Source organism: Cryptomeria japonica, chromosome 5 (genome assembly GCF_030272615.1).
Source record: "Cryptomeria japonica chromosome 5, Sugi_1.0, whole genome shotgun sequence".
In the NCBI taxonomy this organism is placed as follows: Eukaryota; Viridiplantae; Streptophyta; class Pinopsida; order Cupressales; family Cupressaceae; genus Cryptomeria; species Cryptomeria japonica.
The window spans coordinates 859,377,251-859,388,560 of NC_081409.1; the positions used below are offsets into that span (position 1 = coordinate 859,377,251).

The 11,310-nt window shown below is 37.8% G+C and overlaps 1 protein-coding gene across 2 annotated transcripts in view; it reads right to left on the bottom strand.

Moving 5' to 3' along the window:
• LOC131033829 (protein CNGC15b) overlaps positions 1 to 970 on the bottom strand; it is a 143,227-nt gene extending 142,257 nt beyond the window's left edge. Inside the window, exon 1 of one of the 2 annotated variants that reach the window (XM_057965120.2) lies at positions 141 to 970. The gene's annotated coding sequence lies outside the window, so the exon portion shown is untranslated. Of the gene's footprint in view, positions 1 to 113 lie in introns of both variants that reach the window. The other variant, XM_057965119.2, reaches the window with a different exon arrangement.
• Between the last annotated feature and the right edge of the window lie 10,340 nt (positions 971 to 11,310).

Below are 11,310 nucleotides of genomic sequence, written 5' to 3' on the forward strand. Positions count from 1 at the left end.
ACTTATCTTGAGAATTTTCTTAACTTTTTATTCAGCAGAATTAGATTGAAGCCCGTAGAACTCCACGATCAAAATAAACAAATTCTAACACATTAGATGTATGCAGCAAAAACCTTTAAGGCAACTGCAACGCTAACAACCTTCAATTGTCTTACACCTGAGTCATAATTCGTCCAATCCTGAGGACAAAAGCCCTGAATTAAAAGTCAATACCTCGCAACCGAGGCTGCATATCACATATATTCAGAATAACATCGCAACAGATGCTTCAAACACAATAATGCCACCTGAAACCCTCAAATTGCACACATAACCGAAAATCCAAGAATTCTTGGAATTTTGAACCTTCAAAAACCCGAAAATAACATAAATGATGCACCCCAAAGCTCTGCAATAAATGAAAACTTCTTCAAACCATACAAGGATACTGATTCGTTCAGAAATGTTCAATAAGCCGCTCCAAAACTGAAATTACAGAAATGAGCTACACATCCTAACATCGAAGACTGCTGAAACCTCGCATCAGATCAGGGCTACAGGCTGGCCGAAATATTTCAGTTCCGAGAGCCGTAAAATCAAAAACCACGGCTATAAACTCAAACGGGCCACCAAAAAAGCAACTCAAATCCGAACCTGTCAAAATCCTAATCAAGAAAAGGGCTTCTAAACAGATCTTCGATGCTTCCGACGTGAGTAAGAGCACACATCCAGATTATTTTTCAATCTGAATCAATCCAAATTCTCGCACACAAAATCCCTCGACGGCCACTCGTGAATCCCAAGCTTTTCGCATGGTATCTGTGGAAATTGGGAATATATTCACGTAACACGAAAAATACAAAAGATTTAGAAAAGTCTCCTATGGGGTCCAGCTACGCCTGACAACTCAGCCAACCTGTAATTTGGATTCACTCGCCTGAAATACTTAGCGAGTTCGCTTCAACTTTACGGGGAATCGAACCTTGATTATCCAATCCATTTTTGTCACTGTAGAGCTTGATAAGCGAAGAGTGTATGGCGTAGATTCCTTCCCGAGGGTTTGGAGCCCGTGTAAACCGTCACATACATAGTTGTCCGAGCTCCTTTAGGCAGTTCTTTTTTATATTTACCTGAATCAAGAAACATTTCTCGTACTAGGAAAAATTCTCCCTTTTTCTTTGGGTCTTTTGAGAGGTCGCGTCAAAACACTTATTCTCTTGTATTAATTTTATTGTTTTTTTTCGAAGTTTTTTTAAGATGATTATTATTTTTTAAAGGTTTTATTAGTTCAGTTCATATAAATGAATCAGCGAGATGTTAGTCAAATTTTTTAATATATATTTTTAATTGTATCAAAATTAATTAATCTAATATTTAATTGGATAATAGTTATTAATTTAGAGATTATGAAATTAAATGAAATGTTAGAATTAAAATAATTTGATCAATTTTTAATATATTTTTTGAATTATATGTTTAATGCATAGGAGCGAATGGAGCGTAGAGAGGAGCAGGATCATCGCGAGGAGCAGGACCGCAAGGAAAGGCTGGTCCGCGAAAAGCAAGAACGCGAAGATAAGTTGGCTCGCAAGGTTCAAGCCCGGAAGAAAAATCAGGCGCGTGGAAATGGCACTGTGGAAGTTGATAAATCGGTGCGTGAGTCTAGTCGGGTGAACAGATACAAGCCGGCTTTCAATGATAAAGAATTTCTGCAGAACGCCTTTAGCAAACAGAATGTCAAAAAATGGAAAGTGTGTGATGTGAATTGGGAGGATAATGTTATCTCTGAACACGAGGAGACCTGGGAAGACATCTCCCACAGAGACCAAAACCTAGGTCAGGCAACCAATTTTAGTCTCTGCAACCCTAAGTTGTGCGAAGTGGATTTATCAAAGGAAGTATATGAGGATTGTGCTATTTTTGAAAACCACGCTATCATTGGGAGAGTTGTTGGACCTAAACTTCCTCGGAGTTTAATCAGGACATGGGTGGATGAGAATTGGGGCAAAAATATTGTCATTAAGTTCCTACCGAAAAGCTTCTTCATTGCAGACTTCACAGAGGCTGAGGAGAGGGACAGGATACTTTGCTCTCAAAACTGGTTCTTGGAAAACCATCCTTTTTACCTTCAGCCCTGGTATCCTAATTTTGACCCTAGTAAGTTGGCGATATATGATAAACCTCTGTGGATTCGTCTTTACAATCTTTCATCTGAATATTGGAGTAACCCTTGCTTAGAACGAATTGGTCAAACATTGGGCACTCTATTGGAAATTGATGAAGCGATCATTGATGCGGACCTATATATCTATGCCAGAATGAAAATTGCGGCGGTCAAAGAAATCCTGTCTTCCATTTCCATTATAACAAAAGAAGGGTGTTGTGTTCAACAGGTGGAGATCGAAACAGATGTTGTCTCTTGCTCTAGATGTGATGGAAGGTGACACCCTGTTGGGAGATGCGGTATGTTCACCAAGAGAGCATTCAAAAAGCCTTTTAATAAATCTGATAAAGTTGGGAACCATTTGCCTCCTGTGATATCAGATTTACCCCCTCTGAATGGACCATTGGATGGCAATATTGATCTGATTCCAAAGGACTCATCCCATGATATCGGTGTTCCTGATGAGGCTCCCTCCATTAACATCGCCCCAATTTTAGACTTGGTATCCCTCCTTCCTCCAATTAGCCAGAACGACAATAAGGAAGACAGGCTCTCTGAAGAAGAATCTGAATCTTCCTGGCCAGATGATGAACCAGAAAATTTAGATGATTTGGATATTGTGGATCCTAGATGCATTAGTCATTCCACGAACGCTCTCCTTGGCAGAGTCAAGGGTTCTAAGGGGCGCAGGAGTCACAAAGTTATCAGAGAACAAAGAGCTCACGAAAAAGGAATTGTCAGTGTTATGGATTTTCTTAAAGTATCCAAGGGAGGGAAACCCTCCCTTGGAGAATGATGAAGATCTCTTCCTGGAATGTCAGGGGTCTAGCAACCCCTAACAAGAGACGCTTGGTCAAAAGAACCATGACCAAGCTGGTATCTGACATTTTTTTGTTACAGGAAACCAAGTTAAATCCAGAGAAAGCGCTGGAATTTAAAAAAATTTGCTACTTTTGGGATGGTATTTTTCAGGAGGCTTGTGGCTCGACTGGGGGGCTTGGGATCTTATGGAACCCCTCTCACATCGAGATAAGTTGCTTCGCTTCCTCTGATTTTTGGATTGCGTGTTTTGTCAAATGTAAAAAGTCAAATATATGTTTTTCGTTGTTTAATATCTATGGTCCAGTCAAAACTAAAGATAAGCGTAAGGTGTGGTCAGAGATGTCAGAATTGGCCCTTAGTCTGGATCTTGGAAAAGTTGTCATGGCTAGAGATTTTAACGCAATCTTATGTGCAGAAGATAAACGGGGTGGCTTAAATCTACCTACGAAGGTGGTGGAAGACTTCAAAGATTTTGTTACTATTTGTAAAGTGGTTGATATCATCCCTAAGAATGGTACTTTTACTTGGAATAACAGAAGACGTGACTTTGCAAACATTGCTGAAAGATTGGACAGGTTCTTCGTTGGGGAATGGTGGATGTTAAGTCATCATTCAATTGATTCTGTTATCGAACCCCATAGTGGTTTGGATCATTACCCTATATCTCTTAACATTGGGCAAGATTTGGAGAGGCATAAAAGTTACTTTAAGTTTCTTAGTATGTGGTGGTTGGACCCAGCACTTCTTAGTCACATCAAAAATTGGTGGTGCGAAAGTAATGTTTTCTTAGGTTCCCCTAGCTTCAAATTTACCAAAAGACTACAATTCATCAAAAGAAGATTAAAGGAGTGGAATAGCTCCTCCTTCAAAAATGTTTTCGCTGAAAAAGATCGAATAGAAGGTGAATTAGAAGCAATTAACTCAAAAGTAATGGCCCATGGCATGACAAATGTGGAGTTTGAGGCTGAAAAGTCCCTCAAGGCTCAGTATTCTGATATTTTGCATAGAGAAGAATAGTATTGGAGAGACAAGGCTAGGGAGAATTGGGTTGCTGAGGGCGATATGAACACCAAATTCCTTCACGCCTCTGTAAAGGCTAGAAAATGCACTAACAGAATCAGTTCGATCCAAGACAGGAATGATTCCTGGGTCCATACTCCTAAAGAAATAGAACAAGTGGCTCTTGACTACTTCAGGCGGCTATTGGGAGATAGTAAGAAGGAAGAGCCATCCTCCTTCCCTGCATTAGACGACATTATTCACCTGATGCTGTCAGTCGCGGATGGTAAGTTTTTAATGGCTCCTTTCACCTTAGAAGAGGTAAAGGCAACCACCTTCGCGCTACACCCAAATAAATAGCCTGGTCCGGATGGCTTAAGTGCTGAGTTTTTTTCAAAAATGTTGGGATTTCATGGGGGTTGACTTATGGAGAGTAATTGAAGATTTTAGGAAGAGTGACAAATTTGTTAAAGAAATCAACCATACTCTGATATGTCTTATTCCTAAAAAAGCAGAGTGCACAACCATGAAGGATTTTCGACCAATTTCTCTCTGCAACACCTTGTACAAGATTATTTCCAAAACAATGGCAGAAAGGCTCAAAGTTTTATTACCAAAGTTGATCTCGGAACACCATAATGGCTTCACCCCGGGTAGGGAGATAGCCAACAACATCATCCTAGTCTCTGAAGTCATCCATACATTGCATAAAGATAAGATAGGAGGAATGGTAGTTAAATTAGACGTGGAAAAAGCTTATGATAAAGTGGTATGGGAGTTCCTGGTCTGTGTACTGGAGAAATTTGGTTTTCCTCCCCAATGGATAGCTTGTATCAAGTTCTGTTTATCTTCAGTCAACTTTTCGCTACTGATTAACGGGGGTGTTTGTGGCTTTTTTCCTGCCACGAATGGTCTTAGGCAAGGTGATCCCCTTTCCCCATCGATTTTCATCATCATGGCAGAAGTTTTAGGAAAGTTAATCCAAAAAAAACATTTACAAGGGTTATGGAAGGGCGTTTGCATCCATGATTAGCTTCCTTCCATCACACATTCGCAATTTGCAGATGATACGGTGGTCTTTGGGGAGGCCTCAGTGGTAGAAGCTAGATGCATATTAGAAACATTGAATCAGTATTCAAAAATCTCGGGCCAAGTAATGAATAGGGATAAGTCACAACTCTTTTTCTTTAATTCTAGCAGACATATGCAGACACGTATTTCGGGTATTATGGGGATCAAGATTGAGGCACTTCCCATGAAGTATTTGGGTATTAAAATTGATAAGGGTTGTCGTCAAACACATATGTGGGAGGATGTGAAATAATCCTGTGTGGCTAAAACAGCACAATGGAAGAACAGATGGTTATCTCAGGCCAGGAGACTCACTATGATCCGATCAGTTCTATCAGCTATCCCAATCTATAGCATGTCTTGCTTTAGATTGCCACAGGTGGTTGGAAAGAATTTAGAAAATATGTTGAGAAAATTTGTATGGGATGGGGCTAAAGATACTAACAGAATTCCCCTTATCAATTGGGATACTATGTGTTATAATAAAGAATCCGGGGGGGCTAGCTTAAGAAAGATGGATCTACAAAACATTGCCCTTGGAGCAAAACTCTCTTGGAAGATGTATCGGGAACCCCAAAAACTATGGTGTAAAATCTTTCAAAAGAAGTATCTTGACTCGGTCCAACCGGACAGAATCCTTACCATGGCTAACTCTGTCAGAGGCTCTGCAACTTGGAACTTTCTATGGGAGTGTAGATCAGTAATTATAGACCATATATCTTGGCATATTGGTCGTGGAAACAGAGCGAAATTTTGGGAGGATTCTTGGGAGGGTGAACCAGCGTTAACTGAATTGATTTTGGAGCAAGATTGGATTAACTTAATGAAAGATAGATACGGTTCCTTCGTTGAGGACTATTTTGACCCAACTCAAGCAAATAGTAACATCCGAAAGTGGAAACAGGTGGAATTCGGTAGCCCTGCTCTGTGTGAACAACTAAGACTCATTCTTACCAAAAGAAATATTCCTGTGTCCAATGCAGAGGATAGTATTTTCTGGTGCGGTTCGAAGACTGGGGAGTATTGTGTGAAGTTGGGATATAAGGTCCAAAGGGCGATTAGCCCGTTCACTGATTGGTCATCCAAACTCTGCTGGCATGATAGGCTCCTTCCCAAAGCCGGTGCCTTTTTTATGGATTGCTCTTCATAACTGAATCCTTACTGGGGATAGGCTCAAATTGATTGGCATCTCGGGTCCAAGTATATGTGTCTTATGTTTGAATGCAGAAGAATCGGTTTATCATCTACTCTACACTGGCCCATTGGCTGCATCTTGTTGGAACTGGTTTTTAGATAAAATTAGCTTCTCCACAGTTGGGAATTTGAAATTGAAGGATTTCCTAGTTTCGTGGCCTGTGGATAGATCCTCTATGTGGAGTGATATTTGGATCACAGGCCCTTCAATGATAGCATGGCATTTATGGAAGGAAAGGAATAGGAGGTTTTTTAAAGATAAATGCCTCCCAGTGGACAGACTCATTGATCTTATCAAAGTGTCCATAGAGGAACTGATCAACGGGAAGCAAAGAAAGCAGTCTCAACACTTTACTAATTGGGATAGGAAAATGATGGAAAATTGGTCCCTGGTTACTCCCGCCCTGATGCCAATGCTCTCAAAAAAGAAAGGTATTAGAAAACATATCAGGTGGAAGGCTCCCCCCGAGGGGTGGCTAAAACTAAATTTTGATGGTGCATGTAGGGGGAATCCTGGGGTTTTTGGCTTTGGGGTCATTATTCGTAACGGTGCTGGCGAGTTAGTATTGGGAAGTTTTGGGTCATTGGGCGTGGCCACTAATAACGAAGCATAAATTTGGGCCCTCTTGGAAGGCCTTAACTTATGTGTCTCCAATAATTTGTCAAAGATCATCATTGAAGGGGACTCTTTAGTTATTATCCAGGGGATTATCAAAAAGGGATTTGGGAGTAGGAACTTAAACAAATGGGTCTCATGCATATCTCGGCTCCTTAACGATATCAGCCATTATGAAATTATTCATACTTATAGAGAAGCCAATCGAGTGGCAAATTGTGTTGCCAATTTGGGGGCGGACATCCCTCAAGGTTCTGTCACTTTTGACTTACATTCTGTCTTAGAACCTGTCCGAGATCTAATTCAATCTGACTTCGGTCAGTAAAACTCTCTGAAGGTTTCACGGTTTGGCGGTGTGCCAGGACACTTTTGATAAGTGGGCTCTGTTTTTTGTTCAGTGCACCCTTATGGCTGCGGTTGCTACAGATAGGAGGACCAAGAATGTAGTGAATTTGAAATCTTCACTGACAGTTTCCGATCCTTTGGATCACACTAGATTCTACAACTCTCTCCGTGGTTTGTGTCGGAAGCTCCTAGAACGGGATGCCCACTTCTATTTATGTGTCCGCTCTTTGAAAACTTCTATACTTGAAGCTTATCCTGAGCTAGGATTGTGGTTAAATGGCCTTCTTTGGTGATGTCTCATGTGTTAATTATGTTGAGGATCTGAGAGGGCAGTTACAGGACCTATTTTTTACAGTGGACGCAGCCTGTGACGCCATGGAAGGTTTGGTTGGTGTGGCCCTCAACCACCATAGGCACTGGTGTGACTCTAAGGTCCTAGAAGCTACACTTATCCCGGTGGTGGATGTCTTGGAGTCAAGGGAAAAGATAGTCGAGCTTCTCAGTGGGTTTGTTAAACCTCTCCTGGTTGATGCAGTGGCTAACTGTGTCTTAAGTCTGCTATCTGACCAGAGACTGAGCATATTAAAAGTTTATTTCCAGATGGAGAATTACTTGTCATCTGATAACTCGGACGATGGGTCGTCTACGGAAGAGGAGGACTCGGATAATGAAAGGCACAATCGTGCGATGGAGAAATTTCTGGCAAAGATGGAAGAACGGGATAAGATGCGAGTCTTCTGTGAGAATGCTTGGGAAGTATTTCATTGTGTTGTTAAGAACGGCAACATGGATCCCTTCAGACGTGTTACTCAAGCTGAGGATTAGTGGCTGTCAGAACAGTCGACTAGCAATGTCATCCATGTTGGTGAATGCACATCTGCTATTCTGCAAGCCTTGTGTGGCAGTTAATAGTGGTTTTGTTAATTTGGATTGGTCTATGGTTTTTGAGTCAAAACTTTTTGTAATCTTTTGAAATATCAATATAGGGCGCTATCCCCATACTTGATAGCACTTACCCAAATATATATATATATATATATATATATATATATATTGAATTATATTGAATTATATCAAAATTAATTTATTTATCATTTTAGTGGACAGTTATTTTTTCATAAATTACAAAAATCAAATCTACATTATTCTATGGATTGTAACTGATACAATGGATAATAGTTGTGAATTAGTTTGAAGTAAGTTCTAAAATCTTTTTCATTTTCACTATTCAAAAATTAATAATGCAAACTTATTTTCATGTAATTTTTTTAATTTATTAGTTGCATTAAGAAAGATTCATCCCATAGTGTGTTGGTTAAGTGGTGGTCTTGTTGTTGCAACCACCAAGTTTCAAACCCTTGCTAGTTAAGTGTTAGTGTTGTTGTTGTGAGCATTGATAATTGGGAGTCACTTGTTTGTGACCTCATTGATTCACAGCTCTAGGTCAAAAGTGTTCCATGTGGTACTAGAGGGCATGGTATGTTTTTTGATGTTTTAGTTGTGTGGTTGATTCTAAATATATATAATATTCCAATAATCTTCTATTGCCAACTCTATTTTTGAATTACTTTGTCATAATCCATCTAACATCCAACAACCCGATTCTATTGCTATAATGCTACAAATCCAAGTACTTGCAACTACGTAACACTTCTTGAAAATTTTAAATGGGAAAAATATGAAAGATTGTGATTAAAATAATTAATAATAAAGTAAGTAAAATTTGCATTTATTAATTTATTTTTTAAAATTTAATAATAAGAAAAGTAATAGTTAATAAAGAATGATAAATAATTATATTTTTTTATCTATTATATATATATATATATATATGCATTCATGTTGAAGTGTAATTACTTTCTTTAATTAACATTTCAAATATAATTCTAACTTTTGTTGAATAAGGTTCATTTATTTCAAAATTAAATATCATTTAGAAACAAAACTTTGAAAATACTTTACTAATTTCATCTCTAACATGCCAAGTGCTAAATATGTCATTATATTAGCAGTATTGGTAAATTAATTGTTCTAACAACAATAGTTTAAACTAAGTAACATTTTATACATCTTACTAAGAGGAATCAAGTGTAATGTGTCAGTTTGGTGCAGGAGCACCTGATGGACTTTATGCCTCCATGAGGCAATTTTGTAAATTTGTCTTTAGCATTGTGTTTTGATAATGTAACGAGGTCTTTTAGACCATTTTGGACTTATTTGTATTGAGTTTGAGTCTTAGGAGGTTCTTTGCGGGTTATATGGAAAATATTGTCAAATGTTGTCATGCAATTTTGCTTTTTTGGTTGTATGTGGAAGGTGAGGGTCAAGTCATTTAAAAGTTTGTTGTAATTGATCATTGTTGGTTGGAAAGGCATAAATATGGCCTCCAACATGAATTTCATGAGTTATTGAAGGTTTTTGAAGGTTGGAGAAGGATGAAATAAAGAAGGAATTTATTTTTGTAGCATCCTCACCTTGTTTACTTTAAGTTTTTAGAATTTGCAGCCTGAAACATGCTATTTTATGGCCCTTTAATGGTCTCATATTGAGGACCATAATATATGGATGGAAATATATTTGTTTCTAGTTTCCAAATCTTTTTGTTTCATTAAATTTTATTGATTTTTGTGTAAGATATGGTGATTTTGGTGAAGGTTGTCCAATTTGACAGTTTTTGGTGAAGATAACAGTCTACAAAATTTGTGGTATGGAAATTGTTGGTACAATAAAATCACTCCAACCAATTGGAAAAGTTTAAAAAATGATTCTGATTTAATATAAAGGTGTTTTGGTTCACTTTCATTAAGTCTTTCAAAAGTTATAAGCAATTTGGTACAAGTTGCTTGGAACCCTACCTAGGGTTAGTAGTTTTGGGAAAAGTATCATAACTTTTGTTTTAACTATTGGATTTGGCTATAACTTTGAGTAAATGTTTGTATTTAGGCTTTCTTAAATCTCACTGAAGCGATTGGCTTAATTATGTCTCTAGTGAAAGTTATTAAGGATTGTTCTCAAGTGGCAGATTTTGTCCTAATACGTTGATATGGTTAAAGGGTTACAAAAATCAATCTATTGTGTTGATGTGAATCCTCCCTCTTGTATCACAGTTGTTTTGTTAGCAAGTGTTTTTTTTTTTTTTACTTTTGTTTGGTTAAGGATTATTTACATAATTCAAGCGGTTTTTATTTTTAAACATTTTCTATAAAATTTTGAGCTTCAATCAAATTACAATAGGTTTGTAGATTTATTTGTTTTTAATGTGTTGTGATGAGGGATTGTTAAATATAAGTTGTAATAATAATAATGATCAGAAGGTTGTAATCAATTCAATAATGAAAATTCTTTTAATATAAATTTAGTATTATATGTCAAACCTAATAAACTCCTACATCTTATATATTTTTAGTTGCATTGTGGAGATCAGTGGTAACCTAATTGATAAGTGTGGCCTTGTCACTCCCCTCTCCTAAATGAAAACCATTAACATCACCAACTATATGGCCAAGTTGAAATAATCATTGACATACACATTCAATTGTATTTAGGGCCTCCATAAAAAATCTCCTCATGCTAATCTATTGAGTGCTTGGTACCAAGGCCAAAAATCATGTTCTTCCTTTACCTATTGATGTTGTCGTTGTCTCATCAAGATATCAATGATATTACTACCTTTCTCTTATGGAGGGGAGACTTGGGGGACATAAAATCCAAAGGTGCTCATAAGTCCATGTTAAGAGAAGAGAGACCAGTTGAATTGTTATGCCCCTCTCACAAATAAAACTACATAAATCATTGTATAATTGGGCTAATATACAACAATCTCGATCAAACACTCACAAATGTTCCTTCACTTCCTTGCAAATCTAGACAATCTCATTTGAAACCATCAAGCCCTTGGCATCTAGTAAGATGAAAATACTAATAGTAACTAGCATCCACTTGCACCCTTGGGATGTATCTCCTAGTATAAGCTCATTTAAAGGCACGAAATCATCTCAATACCTCAAGTGACATGTACACTATTGATATATCTTTATGTCTTATAAATGTGTCAAATGGAAAGTCTCTACTTAACTATGCCTAGTAAAGATAATATGGGTCATAAATCCTTGAGGCTCGC